Raw genomic sequence first — 17,388 nt, forward strand, 5'->3', positions numbered from 1 at the left:
AAACACTGGTGCAGGAGAACAAAGTCCACACAACATTTTCCTCTTTAACATTGGCATTGATTTGCTATTTACAGTAGTTTGCAAAAATACATTATAAAAACTGAATGAGGTTCTGTTTCTAAGTTTAACTTAGTAACATACATACATACTTCATCTGCAAAAATCTTCGCAGGTGCTGAAGTACTAAAGTGACACTAATACTGAGCACAGGTAATCAAAGGTACCAAAGCACTGATAACTTGAGTCATCACCATCATCAGGATAATTTGGGTATATATTGCACACTTCTTGTCAGTTGTTCTATAACCTTCACATATCCAATTGCAAAAGGAATCCTTTATGGCTTTTTGCTGTATCACTTATTTGAAGAAAAGACTGTTTTAGGTCCTATAACAATGAGTGCAGATTGTCATTGAACGTGAGGCCTAGGTTTCAAAATTAGTTTTCCTGTATCATCACAAGACCTATTGTACTCTGCTAATACTGTTCGACATCGAGCTGCTATAATTGACGGTGCAACTACTCTCTTGGGTATTCCAGCAAAGAACAAGCCTATTAGAGTGATACAGCTAATTGTGAAAAACAGATGATTCCATAATGATGTAAAGAAAGACGCCTTTTGTGTCTCAGGATCTATTAACCAGTTCCAGGCACCAGTAGCTCTACAGACAGATACCACTATAAGCAGCATTCTCCAGCGTCCAGTGGCAGGTTGCAAACAATGAATATATTCAGTAAGATTCCTGTCAAAAGCCTTGAGATCTTCCGCTTGCTCCAGCGAGTTCATTTCGGGCGGCAACTCCGGTCACCGCCACTGCCCCGTCCGCATCGCAGCCCCGCGGCCCCCACCCCAGCAAATATATTTTTGGAATAGAAACAAAATGGTGAAAAATTAGCCTCCAGGGACCTGAACACTTACGAAGTTTCAATTGCTGAACAGTGGTGTGGAAAGGCAAATGAACAATTGACTAGAGGAAAACACTGGAAATGCCAATCTATCCATGGGATTTTGGAATATGATGGAAGTAGAATTGTTAATAATGGGGGAAAATTGTTACACAAAATGGCATAAGATGGGTTTTCCTTCAGTATGTTAAATGCCAAACAAAAGATGCCTCCGTAGGAAAACCAGATCACATTCCACACAAAAATGTATTTCAAATGAATAGAGGACCAATTGAAACCCAAAATGGGGCGAAACAAACAACAAAACAAGACAAAAAACCTTAAGTTGTTTGAAGAAGATATAACAGAATGGACAATATCTTTTTCTTAAATTTCTAGTAGAAAATTCCTTATTGAATATTCTCTGAATAAATGAATTCAGGAATAAAATGACTGATTACATAAAAATAAAAAATTCTGTAGACAAAAGTCACTATTAAAAATGAGAAGAAGATTACCACTAAATAGGGAAGAGAGGTGGGAGGGAAAAGGGGGGAGAAGGGGAATTGCACACAAAATGGAAGGAGACCCTCATCATTATACAGAATACATGTATGATGTTGTGAGGAGAAAAAGAAAAAGGAAATGTGTCACATTAGATTGGGTAGAGAGATGGGAGGGGAGGGGAGGGGAGGGGAAGGGGGGATAGGAAGGGCAGCAGAATAAAATAGACATTGCTGTATGTATATACGTGACTGTATGACCAATGTAATTCTGCAACCTGTACACTCAGAAAAATGAGAAATTATACCCCATTTGATTCAAATGTATGAATTGTCAAGATCATTGTACTGTCATGTGTAACTAATAAAAAATGGTGAATTGATATAAGGTTTAGGTAATAATTGCTGAAAAACTTAAGTAGCTGATGAGTGTCCTGTTGTGTCAGTATTAAAGAATGATAGCTGATGCAGTCCTACCCCCAAATCTGTAGTCACCTGCAAATTAATGGAATGTAATCCGTGTAAAGCTATATATGTTGGGCATTATTTATTGGCACTAATGCTTCAAGCTTACCTTTACCTTGTTTTATAGCATTTTAAGAAGTGTTCTGCTTAACTAACTTGAGAAATATACCTAAGAGCATGTAATAGATCATACTTGCCATGCTATAACTCACTGGAGGAGAGCGAAGAGAAATTACTGATGCCAATAATGAAGAATCTGCAGACTAATCCTTTATTTAAAACTTTCTTTTCATGCACCCCACGTAACATAGTGCATATTTCTAAGACCACTAAGAGATGGAAGAGAAATAGTTATTAATGCAGAATTATTTATGTGGTATGGTGTTTCTGTTCTTTTTCTGATTTGTTTTATTGTTTTTGTAGCTGAATTTTACCAGAACTGCCTCCCAGTTGCATTTTTAGTCTCACTGAAAATGAGTCATTCAGTGGGAAGTGGACTATCCTGTGGTTAATTTCGAGGTTATGAGTGAAAACACATACGAATAGTAGACTTTTACCTGAACCCTCCTCCAAAATGATGGTTCTGGAGTATGTCATCTTTTTGAGGATTGATTCTAAATTCAAGGACTTAGGTAGTTTGGTTTCATTTCCTTCTCAGCTAACTATTCCCAGATCAGTCTTTTGCTTCTGAACCTTTTTTTTTTTTTTTTTTTTTTTTTTTGGTGAAAATTGCCTGTATGGTAGCATCATTCAGATTTAAATGCCAAAACATTAAATATTTGTATAGCACTGTTAAATGGGGTTTAAATATTTATGTCAAGTTAAATATAGAATGCACTCACTGGATTTTCATAGAGGAAGTATTGTTATGTGTTGAACAGCCATTTCACAGACATGCTGATCCTTTTCTTTAGATGTTATTAGGTTTAAGAACCATTTCAAAATATTTGGTTGAAAAATGGAAAGTTAGAAAGTTATGGATTCACACAACATGGCATCTTAAGATGTTGAAAGATTGAAAGTAGTGCATTGTTTCTTTTAAGAATAACAGTTTTGAAGTCAGCAATGTAATCTTTTTTAAATTCAGCCTTTCTCAATAGATATGTTTTAATGTAACATGGAATCAATGTAGCTTAGATTTTGACTGGTAAACCAAATGCTTATATATTTGAAGTTGACTTTAAAAAGCCAATGAGCAGTCCTCAAAGATCCTGGACTCTCAGTGACTAATAGAATAGTGTTCGGTTTGGGAGTCTGGAGTTAAAGCACTGTGTGTTGTCTGCTTCTAAAGTGTCTCAGAGTTTTACATTTAAAGCACAAAGAGTAACATTTTATATTAAAAAGTTACATTTCCCATTTGTTAGTGTCTCTTGCTATCCCTCTGATGAGGAATGTTCACATTACCTCTGGGTCAGTTCTATGCATAACATTCACCAAATACTGCTGCTGTGGTTTCTTAAAGGAAACCTCGTGTGCTATGATGCATTGTCATATTGCTGCTCGATGAATAAGCATATGAGGAATTAGACTGTGTGTATTAACAGTACCTTTGTACATACAACAAGATGTAACCCTAAAAATGAGGAATGTGCATAAATAATCACTCAATGATTTTGTTTAAAAATTGTTCAGTACTGTATCTAAAGCTTCTGTGGTTTATATGATGTTTTAACTTTTAAACTGCACAGAATAAATTAAAATGAAAACAAAAAAATGGTGAATTGGAAGAGAATGTTACCAATACATACCAAGCAAAGTGTTAGTATATAACAGTATATACAAGCAAAGAATTAGTGTTCAAACTACATAAAGACTAACCTAGATAAGCTAACCAGATTGTAAAAGGAACAAAGATAAAAATAGACTTCTCATATGAAAGAAACCCAAAAGGGTAATAAAAATTAAGCATAGACATTTAGCTTTGCTAGTATATAGGAAAACACAAGTTAAAATGATGACAGATGCTATTATTTATATATGAGATTAGGAAAGCTAAAATTGATCTACTTTTGTTAGGAAAAGGGAACTTTCATGTGGCTTTGACGGGAGTGTAAATTGATGCAGTTAACTTAGAGGCCAGCTTGGCAATCCATCTATTAAACTAAATAGCACATAACCTTATGTGCCAGTAGTCCCATATCTAGGAATACTCTTGCAAAACACATGTGCGAACAAGGATATGAGTAAGATATCCCTGTAGCTTTGTTTATGATACTGAAAAATTGAAAGCAACCTAAATGCTCACCAGTGAGTGAATTACTAAGTAAGACTTGGCATATCCCTATCATGGAATTTGATTTAACGATTAGAAAGAATGAATTAGATTTATGTAAGTCAACACCTCCAAAAATTATTCAGTGAAAAATGTACAATACAGAACCGTAAGTACATAAAGAAATGCACACAAAATCTAAATACTTTTCTGTGAACCTGGATATGTCTGTAAAAATGTCTTTCAGGTATCTGAAAAGTATCAAATTCTACTTTGTAGTGACTGTATCTTAGGAAAGGAGAGAAAGGTTTGGATTTGGATGAAAGGCATAGGAGATTATAGCTTTATCTATAAAATATTCTGATTTTTAAAAGGAAGATTATATCCCTATGTTTTTGAAAAATTAAAATTGATTTTTGTTTTTTGTAACTGTGGTATATTTTTGTTGAAAGAATGCATTACATGAACTAATAATGATATATACAGTAATTTTTTGTATATGATTCCCAGAAGTGGAGATAATGTTGGTGAGAATTTTATTTATTCACAGTAACGGACTCATTTTACAGCAGGCTTGCTTGTTTATATCATGTGCTTATAATGAAAAATAAGGAAAAAACATTGATACTGCTTAAGAAGATGGACTTCCATGGTGAATTCTTCTTTAATCTGGACCATACCACACTAAGCCATTCCCTTTGTTCTGTCTCCAAAGGCAACATGAAGTGGTGGGAAAAGCACTGGACTGGATATGGCCAGCAGCTTTGTTCTGATTAAACAGTTGACACATGTTGGTTATATAAGGTGGGATTCTCTCTCTTCAAATGACAGATAAAGGGGTTATCATGGAGTTCCTAACCTGTAAATATCTATGTGTAGTCTTGGGAGGGCCTAGAAGTCCCTGAAATCATGGCGAAGCTTTTCTTCTAGGTGGATCTGTGTACTTTTTGAGGGGGAAAGAGATTCTGAAATAGTCCTGGAGCAAGAAAAAGAGCCAATATCCTGTATGATCTTAAGTGTTCTTTGGAGTTGTGAAATTTGAGTAAAAATAAAAATAATCCTTAAGATCTTTATCCTGTCCTTTCTTTTTCTCTTTCCACTTATCAAACTCCTCAAACAAACATAAAACCCAGAAAGTTAACAAGTTTTATAAGCTATAAAATATATGACTAATTTCCAAAGTTAATATGATTATTAAATGGGCTAATACATGTAGAGCCGTCTACCACTATTGGACATGTAGCAACGAAACAACGGATAGTTAAAAAAGAAAAGAGCAGAGCTTCAGTGGAGTTTTGTCCATTTTGACTTAATTATAAAAGCATGGAATACATCTTGTTCTAATTCAGTGCCTAGTACCTTTCCTTTCCCATCCCTCCCCCAACCCCTTGCTCCCTTCCCTTTATTGATCTTTCTGCCATTTACCCATAGTTATTTTTTAAATTATTTCTTATCGACTTTATTTTTAGAATTCTGACCAGAAGTTTGTACTTTTTTGTTTAGATGTACTTGACGATAGAGTGTATTTTGACATATTATACATATATGGAAATAACTTCTCATTCTTACTGTTGTAAATGATGTGGAATTATACTGTTCATATATTCATATATGATGTAGGAAAGTTATGTTTGATTCATTCTACTGTCTTTCCTATTCCTACCCCAACCCTTGCCTTCATTCCCCTTTGTGTAACCCAGTGAATTTTATTTTCCCCTCCCCTCTCCTTATTGTGTGTTAGCATCTGCATTTCAGAACATTTGGCCTTTGGATTGGGGGGTTAGCTTATTTCACTTAGCATGATAGTCTCCAGTTACATACACTTACTGGAAAATGCCATAATTTTATTTTTTATGACTGAGTAATATTCCATTATGCATATATACCACATTTTCTTTATCCATTCATCTGTTGAAGGGCATCTAGATTGGTTCCATAGCTTAGCTATTGTGAATTGACCTGCAATAAGCATTAATGTGGCTGTGTCACTATGGTATGCTAATTTTAAGTCCTTTGGGTATGCTGAAGAGTGGGATAACTGAGTCATCTGGAGATTTCCATTCTAGGTTTTCTGAGGAATCTCCATACTGCTTATATGCCTCTTAATTATTAAATACTCAAGTAATATGGAAAATTATTTTTAAAAACATAACAATAAATCACTACTATTTCCATCATATAAAAGTAATCAAGGTTAATTTTTGGGAAAAACATTATTCCAAATTTCTTTGTATGTGTGCAGAAGAATGAGAATTAGATAAATAAAACTTAACTGGAGTTATTATTTAGACAGAAATAAAACTTAAATCTTGGCTAATCATAAGCAACCAATTAACATGTGACTAGGGACTTTTCAACAAAGTATCCTCAGAAAGAAAATGGTGTAATTGCAAACCAATCAAATTTTTAAATTTTGCTTCTGAGTTTTCCCAATGAATGTTTGCCTCTGGTATTTTGTCTTTGAAATAGTGAACCTCTTTCAGTCTGGTATTTCCCAATTTGTAAATTGCTTTTAACTCAAACTCTTAAAATTTTATTATGTCCCAGATTTTCCTTAACAATAGAAATGTGTACAAAACAGAGAAATACCTTATCAATCATAAAAGGAGGCATTTGTAAAACCAGTATTTCAAATGATTCTTCTGTTTGAAGGAGGATCTTATAGTCTTGGGCAATTCACCAGAAATGTTTAGATTTGAAATTAGTATCAGGCATGCCTCTCTTTTGTCTAAGTGGAGGAAGGACTACTGAGTGCATTATGTATTCTTAGAAATATTTTAGGAAAGGTTATACATAGAAGTTGAGGATTCGGGAAAATGATTACCTTGACCCTATCTTTTTCCACTAAGTGAATGGAGCCAGCTTCAGTGTAGGGAAGATACTCAAGTGTGATAGGAACTCAGAGGAACTGGCTAGCAAATGTTCAGTTCAACGTGAGACTACTATCACTCCTATTTGGCTGATTGTTACGAAAGGATGTTGGCCTGGGGTTGCTGAAAACAAAACTCAGGTTATTCTGTGTGTGTTTGTGTGTGTGTGTGTGTGTGTGTGTGTGTGTGTTTTCTCCCTAATTCTAAACATTAAGTAATTCATATTTTAAACAATGGGAACCACTAGTATTCTGGGCAAGTAAAACATACCTAGTTATGGCCTGATAGTCACTTTTGAACTTTTAGGTTTGGGTATATGACCATGGGTTTGATCCAAATATAATACTATTTAAAGAAGATTCAACAAAGTTTACTCTCCCATTGATAAATCTCATTTTTTCCCTTCTTTTACAAACTTGCTTCTTGGTGGCTCTAGATACCTTTCTCTCAGTCAGTCACTATACGTGTTATTACTGCAAAAATTTTTAGAAATGTCCTGCATCTGCCTCTCTTCTCTATTCCATGTAACCTGTGAGTTTTTACCCTGATTATTGGAGTAGTATCCAAATTGGCCCCCACACCTCCTGTCTTATCCCTCTGTCATAAAAATTTTTCCAAAATGAAAATATGATCATTTAACTTAAAAAGCCCATTGATGATTTTTCACTGCTTATAGAAACTAGTGTCATCATCAAGGCTTATTTATAGAATTCATTGTGACTCAGTCTTGGCCTGTTGTTCTGATGTGTCTTGCTGTGTCCTACATAGGCTATGCTGGATTATTTTCAGGTTTCCCAAGCTTACCGTGGTCTTTTTTTATCATAAGATTTTATGTGCAGTTTTTAAAAATGTCTAATCTTCCCAAGTAAGCATGGATACATCCTGGCCTGGATACATCCTGGCCATTTCTATAGACCTACTGTAAATTCTTCTCTTTTCTTGAGATTTCTTTAAATCATATTTCTTCACTTTTAGTCAGGGATGGTTGATCACCTCAAACACAATTCTTGACCATATCTTTTATTGCTCTTGCCACAATATTCATGTACGTTGTTTTCTCATAGTTTGGTCTCTTTAATGAACTTGTTAACTCTGGAAGTCAGACAGATAGTATCTTTCTCATATTTGTAACTCCTATACCAAGTACAATGTCAATTAATTTGTTATTAACTTCTTTCCAATTAATGGATGAGTGAATGAGTGGCCCTAATGTGGCCCTGACAACACCCACATTATCTAGATCATCTGGGTCCTGTCATCAAACTAATCAGACAGAGATCGCTGATCAGCCTCGCCCACATTCTTGGGTTTCCTGTTGGAGGAGCGCTGTAGAAATAAGAGTATTTTGTCACACATAGGTGGAGCTCTCGTATCTATTCTTTCAGGCTTTGCACAAGCTAAGTCCGACAAAACATGTCAGAAAGGGATTAGGAGAGCAAGGGATGGATTTGAAGACAAAAAGCAGTAGGGACTAACTAGTAATGTTATTGGAAAATCAAGGTGACTGAATATCCCCCCAATCCTCAAATATTCAAATCTAGAGTTTATGAGGTGCATTTTAGAAGCGGCACACCCTCCTCATCCAGCCTCTGAATTGCACTGATTGGAAACACCTGGAGGCTCTAATGCATTTTTAGATGCTACTCAGAGTAAATTAGTTTGATTGAGATGTGATTTCATTTGTTTATTAGTTGATTGGTTTTAAAGACATCCATCCAGCCTAGCAATTCAACAAATAACAGAGCTGACACAAATCTCACCTTGAGAACTTTAAGAAAAGTGGTCAAAAGGGAAAGAATGACCCTGCAGAGTGGAGTATGGAGAAGATACTAACATTTTAAAAGTTAAAAAAAAATTTAAAAACTACTTTAAAAATCTTTCAGCTTATCTCTCTGTCCTTTCATCCATTTGTCTGTTGGCCATAAAAGAGGAAACAAACTGATTTTTACAGGAAAGAAGATAAGGCAAAACAACATTTGACGTATGCTTTCTAGGTGTTAAGACTTCTGTGTGGAATTACCTGATGAAGCAGAAGATGCCCGGGCTTTTGAATGAGTGGAGTTTGACCAAATTGCCACTCTGCTGCTTATTAGCAAGGTGGGCCAAGTTTTTTAACATCTTTGGCCCTCAATTTTTTCTGTAGAAATAATTTTTTGATATGCAAAGTTTTTTAAAGTAATTTTCTAAAACACAGTGAAGAGACATGCACAGTTGGAAAAATAACACAAATATTGAATGTTTTGTATCAAGTTCAGTTATAGAAAGCTACTTGCAGGAGACTGGAACTCAGTTTTCTGATTTAGAACTTTAGAGGAATCTTGAAGTAATGACTTGAAGCTCTGGGTATTCTGCCTGAACTTGTATGGAACTCTTGAGCTCCTTAGATCTTGTTTTTCTAGCCAAAACAGATCATCCTATTCATATGTTTTAGGGTCTCTCTATATTTCTTCCTTCCTAATAGCTTCACTATGGGAAACTGCCTCTCTTAACCCTTTGTGTCTGTGTTCTCATTAAAGATGGAACATCAGCCAGTCTTTTTAAAAGCTTTAATCCTAGAGAAAGTCGCTGAAGCTAGAAACATGTCCAAATGATTTGGAAATAAAGGATGCATTTATTTGTAGACAGTAGGAGGGAGGACATATGATTTTTGTCAGTGTACATCATTGAGAAAAGAAAAAAGTAATATAAGAGACAGCTTAGTATACCTAAGGAATCTATAGAAAATAGACATATTTTCCCTTACAAATTCCATATGACTTGTGCCAGATGGCTTTATTAAACAAAGCAAACAATTGTGAATTTCTACTGGTAATTCTATCTATTGTATTTGTAAGCAGAGCTTCACTCACTTTGATTTACTGTGTCCCTAAATATTAGGTAAGATGTTACTTAAAACATTTTTGAGTCTGAATTAGTCGCCTTTTAATTGTGCTAAATAGTTCATTATTAAAGAGCTGCCTTCTTTTTGCTGGCATGATTAATTTCCAATTGAATGCAGCATTGCCTCTATCTTTACTCCTTTTCTGTTTTTCTACTTTCTCTTATTTTCCCTACACCTTACATACTCACCTTTGATTGCACCAGCGTGCTCAACAAGGTTGCACTTAGCATGTACTTTTATTTTGGATGGTCTTCTCTTGTTATCAAATGCTCTAGGGATAAGGGGACTACTAACAAAGAACAGCAATGCAGTGTTGTCAGTCCAAACTGACCTTAAATTTCCCCTTATCCTAAGGTCATCCTTTTCTAGAAAATTTGGAGGAAGAATATTTTCATCTTTCGTGCCTCCCAGTTTGTCCATTCAGAGTTCCTCTTCAGTGTCATGTGCTCTTCTCTGATACTCCCAACCACGCTGGAAATAATTCTTTCACATCACTGGGTATTCCTTGGCATAGTTTATTTTATCGGTAGGATGCTGGCATATAGTAGTAATAGAAAAGGAAATCTCTAACTGTATATACCTATGATTCTTCTCTTTCCAGCTGAATAACCCAAAGAAACTCAACTTTTCACAGGGATTCCACATGTCACCCCAGTTTCTAATCTTTTTTCTTGAGGACCATACCTTTTGTCTCATTTTATGTTTACTTTTTTCTTAAAAGGGAAATGTGTAACTCTCTGTGTTATTTTAAAGTACCTTTGGTATGATTTATAAGGAACAATTGCCTCAATTTGATTAAAACTAATTACTAAGGATTTTAGCAATCTGAACTATATTAAATTTTAAAACTTATATCCAAAGGGTATGGTCAAATATGTGTGTGTGTGTGTGTGTGTGTGTGTGTGTGTGTGTACATATATTTACACATACAATAAAAGCCAATTAATATTGATTCAGGGGACCAGTGGAATTTTAGAATTAAAGATACTGTAAATGTTAAAGATACTGTAAATGTACAGATTTAGAAATGTGGAATATATAGAATGAGTGCAGACCCCCTGGAAGAATGGGAAGGGATATGGCTTGAGAGTTAGAAACCTATACTGTGGTCACAATAGGACTTCTAATTAGCTGCATATGGGCAAATTAATCTCTATGAATCTCATTTACTTTACCTTCAACAGAAATTGCATGAGATTTAAATATCAAACTTAAATTTTGAATTATTTTTTAATAATTAACACTCATTCAATGAATGAATAGTGATGGACATATTTGTATGAATTGTTTACTATTCAGGGTTAATTACCATATACACAACAATTTTTCATGTATCATCAATAGTGTAACAGTAATTTTTAATTTTGCTAGTTAACTAGTTTTCTTCGATCACATATCATGACTGAAAGTTCATAAAGACTTATCAGAAGAATGAGCCTTTTTGTTGTTGTTTTTCATATAATTTCTGCTTCCAATAGTGCTCATGATTGGATTTTAATTTTTAATTAACACTATTAATTATATCTACAGATGGGACTCACTGTGCTTTTTCATACATGCATCCAGTGTACATTGATCATATCTGGTCACTCTTTTTCCACCCCTGCCCCAGCATCCCTCCCAGGCTCCAGTAATCACTATTCTACTTTCAGGTCAACTTCTTTTAGGTACCTGCAAGTGTATCTGGTTTTAGATACCTGCAAGTATCTGTTAGGAAGGCTGATTTCATTTCCTTTGGATATATACTGCGGAATGGTACAGCTAGATGATATGGTAGTTCTGTATTTAGTTTTTTGAGGAATCCCAAATTATGATTTCCATAATGTTTGTACTAATTCACATTCCCACCAAGAATGTATGGGATTCCTTTTTCTCCATCTCTTCACCAGCATTAGTGTTTTTTTTTTTAATACACTAGCTAAAGTAACAAGGATAAGGTAGTATCTCTGTGTATTTTTGATTTGCATTTCTCTGATGGCTAATGATATTGAGCATTTTTCATATACTTATTGACTATTTGTATTTCTTCTTTTGAGAATTGTTTATTTAGATCAAGTTCCTGACTTGAATTGAATCACTTATTTTTTATTTTCAAGTTTTTTGAGTTCCTTGTATGTTCTGAATATTCACCCTCTGTCAGATGAATAGCTAACAACTGTGTTCAGCTATTCTTTAGGTTGTCTCTTCACTTTGAGGATTGTTTGCTTTGCTGTATAGAATATTTTTAGTTTGATGTAAATCCATTTGTCAATATTTGGTTTTTTTCCCTATGCTTTTGGGGTCCTTCTCAGAAAATCATTGCTTATACTAAGGTCTTGAAATGTTTCCCTATGTTTTCTTATAGTAGTTTAAGAGTTTAATGTCTTCCATTTAGGTCTTTGATTCATTTCCAGTTGATTTTTGGACAGAGCTGGGAGGGAGGGACAAGTACCAATCTTCTGCATGTAGACATCTAGTTTTTCTGGGAGTATTTGTGAAAGATGCTGTCATTTCCAGTGTATGTTTTTGGCACCTTTGTTGAGAGGCAGCAGCTGTAGATGTGTGGGTTTATTTATGGGATCTCTATTCTGTTCCACTGGTCTGTGTGTTTACCATAGTTCTGTAGTGTGTCTTCAAATCAGGTATCATAAGGCCTCCAGCTTTGTTCTTTTTGCTCCAAATGGCTTTGACTATTCTGGGTCTTTTGTATTTCTATATGAACTTTAGGATTTTTTTTTCTAGTTCTGTGAAGAATGTCATTAGTATTTTGATGGCAATTGCATTAAATGTGTAGACGGATGGCTTTGGGGAGTAGGACATTTCAACAATAATTCTTCTAATTCACAAACATGGGAGGTCTTTCCATCTTTTAGTGTCTTTAGCTTCTTTCATTGGTGTGTTATGATTTTTATTGAAATCTTTTACTTCCTTAGTTAAGTTTATTCTAGGCATTTTATTTTTATTGTGGCCATTGTGAATGGCATTGCTCTCATGGTTTCTTTCTTAGCAAATTTATTATTGGTATATAGAAAAGCTACTGATTTTTATGTCCTTCAACCTGCACCTTTATTGAATTTCTTCATTAGTTCTGATAGTCTTTTGGTGGACTCTTTAAGTTTTTATGTAGAGAATCATGTCAGATGCAAACAGGGATAATTAGACTTCCTCCCTTTCTATTTGTATCCCTTTCATTTCTTTCTGTGTCTTAGTTGCTCTAGAAAAATCTGTGGTACTATATTGAATAAGAGTTGTGAAGTGGGCATCTTGCTTTCAGTTTTTCTTCATTTAATACCATGATGGCTGTGAGTCTGTCATGTGTAGCACTTGTTTCCTTGGAGTATGGTCCTTCTATACCTAATGTATTCAGACCTTTTATCATGAAGGGCTGTTGGGTCTTATTAAATGCTTTTTCTGAATCAGTTGAGATTATCATATGATTTTTTCCTTCATTCTATTGATGTAATGTATTATGCTTATTGATTTGTGTATTTTGAACCATCCATGCATGACTGGAAAGAAACCAGCTCGATCATGGTGTGTGATGTATTTGATGTGCTATTGAGTTTGATTGCTAGTATTTTATTGAGAATTTTTGCATTTATGTTCATCAGCAATGTTGATGAATAATTTTTGTTGTTGTTGTCTTTCCTTTATATTTGATAAAAGGGCAATGCTGTTTTGGGGGGAAGACGGCTAGCATCTCTTTGGAGGGTTCTTCTGCCCAGAGGAATCCAAGCCACCCTAAATAGCCACCCTAAATCTTGACATCTCAAATAATTAAGCCACCCAAAATCTTAATATCTCAAATAATTAACAAGTAATAAAACACTAACACTCAGAAATATATTTACGAAAGCAAAGCCCCTGATTGATCTAGTCGACATGGGTTCTTGAACTAGACAAAGTCAAAATGGCTCTGGTGGTTTATTTAAGGGGGTGCATCAAAGCCAGGAGTAAGGTTTCAAGGGTAGAGTCTTGCTTTGTGATGACTTGCAGTCAGCAGGTTGATTGACATCTTAGCACGTCACACCTGTGTCAGGTGCTATGCTCCTAAGGGCAGAGCTTGAGGGGGAAGTTCACCTGCATCAGGGGGTCAGTCCCTGTGGGGAGTGCCCCAAAGAATTCCCAGTGCCAGACTTATCCCCTCAGGAGGCTACAGTGCACAACACAGTCCACACACAGCCCACAGATGGCTCGTGACATTGCTGGTCTCGTAGAATATGTTTGGAGGGTTTTCTCCCTTTCATTGGAGTAGTTTGAGAATAATTAACCTTAGTTATTCTTTATCAGTTTCGTAAAATTGAGCAGTGAAGTCATCTGGTCCTGAGTTTTTGTGGTTGGTGGTTTGTTTGTTTTTGTATGCTGGGATTGAACTTAGTCCTTATACAGGCCAGGAAAACACTCTACCCATGTATCTCCAGCCCCTTGGTTCTGGGTTTTTGTTTATTGGAACATTGATTATTATTGGTTCAATTTCATTACTTATTATTGATCTACTCATGTTTTGAATATCTTCATGGTTCACTTTTGGTAGGTCCTATATGTCCAGAAATTTCTTCATTTCTTCTAGATTTTCCAATGTGGTGGCATATAGTTTTTTAAAAAAAATAATTCCTATTCTCTGTATTTCTGTGCTATCAGTTGTAATGTCTCCTTTTTCATCTCTAATATTTTTATTTAGGCCTTCTCTTTTCTTGATTAGTCTAGCTAAAGGTTTGTCAATTGTGTCTATCTTTTCACAAAACCAACTCTCTGTTTCATTAATCTCTAGTTTTTTTTTTAAGATCTCTATTTCATGTATTTCTGCTATGACAATTATTATTTCTCTTCTGATAATTTTGGGTTTGGTTTGTTCTTGAGATATATCATTAAGTTACTTATTTGAAATTTTTCTGTTTTTTTAATATATAGGCACTAACTGATATTAACTTTTCCTCTTTGTCCTGATTTTGCTCCATCCCTAAGTTTGGGGATGTTGTGTTTCCATTTTCATTTGTTTCAAGAAATTTTTATATTTCCTTCTGACTTCCTCAATGACCTACTTTTGTTCAAAAGCGCATTACTCAGCAGGTGTGATGTCCTGTGTCTATAATCCATACACTTAGGAGGCTGAGGCAGGAGAATCATAAGTTAGAGGCCAGCCAGACTCAGCAATTTAGCAAGACACTCAGCAACTTAGAGATACCCTGTCTCAAAAAATAAAAAGGACTGGGGATGTAGCTCAGTAGTAAAGTGACCTGGGTTAAATCACCAGTACTCCCCACCCCCACCCCCAAAATTAAGTTGTTCAGTGTCCAATTATTTGTATAATTTCTAAAATTAGAAATTGGGTTCACAAGGCAACTGTCCATTGAGCCAGTACAGTGGTATTTCTGTGGTGTCCAAGAGATGGGAATATGCAGGGTTTTATGGCCCCATGAGTACTCAAAATTCAGACAATAGGTCCCTTCTCAAGATGGCTTCTGTCTACAGCACCATAGGGATTTGCTGGCAGATGACGTGAAATTCTTTCCCAAAGCAAGGCTACTGTGCAGATTTCAGATTACTTATCTAAGTAGGCTGCAAGTCTGTGAGTACTGCAAAATTTTGAGTGGTTAGGATTTCCAGTATCTGCACGAATAGGTTTGCTGGGACTTTCTCTTTCACCCTTACCCTGCAAAGGGGACTTCTCTCCCCTTTCTCTGGCTCTAGAGCCAATGCAGCAGAAGCGAGAATATTTTGTTTCTCTTACTATGCTCTTGTCCCAGGGCTGTGCATCTTACTAGGTTCTAGTCTCTGTCTTGCTGGTTTTCTGTGTTCTCCATGGTCACTCACCTCAAAATGCAACTGCACACTTGTTGTTTTGGTTTTTCTTTATGAAGGAAGAAGTGAATCAGTACTGGTGCCCCCACTTGACTATCTTGAAACGTTAGGTCTAGTGATTTTACATACCCGCTGACAAATTGCACTTTAACTTAAATTACAAAAGGAAGGTAGAAGAAAAACAGCTTGATATTGAGGCAGTGAGAGGTAGAATACCAAATTCTGGGACTTAGAGGATTATCACTGATTAATTAGAGAATTATTATAAATGTTCCAAGTGGCTCTTTTTCTTTTAACCTACAGATTAAGGGGATGATCTTTGAAGTTCTTATTAACTCTGACATTCTGGAAATTATCTTTGGTTTTAAAATAGTAAACTTTCTGCTAAAGTTAATATTTTTTCTGCTTCTTATTATTTCTTCCGTTCATAATAAATTAATATACTTTCTCCTCTTAGGCAGATATATATTCATAATTGTTTTCCTTCTACAGAAAACTTCAAGCTCCTATTAGCCTCCATTCATAGGGGTGTTTCAATAATATCTTTGACAGAAAAAAATCCATAGTACACAATTCTTATTTCTAGAGCTCAGGTTGTGTTTGGAAATAGCCATTTGGGGTTATGTTTGATAATGTTTGCTGTGATGATCATGATTAACAAAAGCACAGGTCAACTCAGTGTAAAGCCTTTCTTCCTATAAATGCTTTAGACAGTGATTAGATTGAGGAAAAGATCAGATATGGTTGACTTTTTCCTTCTTTGGACTTCTTAATTAATTTATTCATATTTGTTTTCTTTTGCAATGTGAAGATGAAACTCAGGACCTTGTGCTTGCTAGGCACTGTTCTGCCACTGAGAACACCCCCAGCCCTTCTCCTTTATTTTCTTTTTTATCCCTAGGAAGCAAACAGGGGACTTGAACCTACATAGACCAGGCCAAGTCTTTTCCCGCTAAGCTACACCTCCCAGTTTCAACTTTATTATCTTTCATATGTTCTTTTGTATCAAGAACAAGATGTTTACATCAGGTAGAAATAAAATAATTTTTCTGTTCTGAATTTAGAGTGGGTTGTCATTGAAACATCTTAACTCTTCCCTTTTTTTTTTTTTTTGAGTATGTAGCTCCATTTTTAGCTCCTGAGGAGATGTGAAGCACGCAGATCTGGGCTTCTTATTATTAGTATCTGAATGCTTTACTGCCATCTAGGTGTTCAGAGGTAGAAGTAAAAATTTGCATCTGACTCTGAGGCAGGGAACTATATTTGTGTTTGTGGGTATGAAAGAAAAGAGAAACCATGCTTTGAAGAAAAGTTTGTTATCAATTTTAATGCCATGCAATTTTTTTTTGTTTTTATATCCAGGAAGGAATGACAATAAATTCAAAAGTGTACAGAATCCCAATGGTGACACAAAAAGATGAAAATATTCTGAACCTTCACCTAGAAAACTTCTACATTCCTTCTTCAGGACATGAAATGTGTTACATTGTTATTAAAGAAATTTTGATTCTTAAACTATATCTCTTAGCTTCTTGGATAGGTTTGTTAATAATCAATTAAAACAAAATCTGGAAAATCCAGATTTTGTTTCTCAAAAAAATTTTTAAGACTCATTTGTATCCTTAAATATACAGATCACTTTATTATATACTTCTGAATGTAGGTCCAAATGCTATTTATTTCTTCCATTCACTATTTTCTATCCAAGGAGCTCAGTGATTATGGAGCTTTACAAAAAGACCAGCACCAACAACAAAATTAATAAGAGTACAGTATTATAGTTAATATAGA

The 17,388-nt window shown here is 35.1% G+C and overlaps 1 pseudogene; it reads right to left on the reverse strand.

Moving 5' to 3' along the window:
- Window positions 1–204: 204 nt before the first annotated feature.
- Window positions 205–787, reverse strand: LOC143403991 (nuclear envelope phosphatase-regulatory subunit 1 pseudogene; annotated as a pseudogene).
- Between the last annotated feature and the right edge of the window lie 16,601 nt (window positions 788–17,388).

The sequence above is a fragment of the Callospermophilus lateralis genome, chromosome 7 (genome assembly GCF_048772815.1).
Source record: "Callospermophilus lateralis isolate mCalLat2 chromosome 7, mCalLat2.hap1, whole genome shotgun sequence".
In the NCBI taxonomy this organism is placed as follows: domain Eukaryota; kingdom Metazoa; phylum Chordata; class Mammalia; order Rodentia; family Sciuridae; genus Callospermophilus; species Callospermophilus lateralis.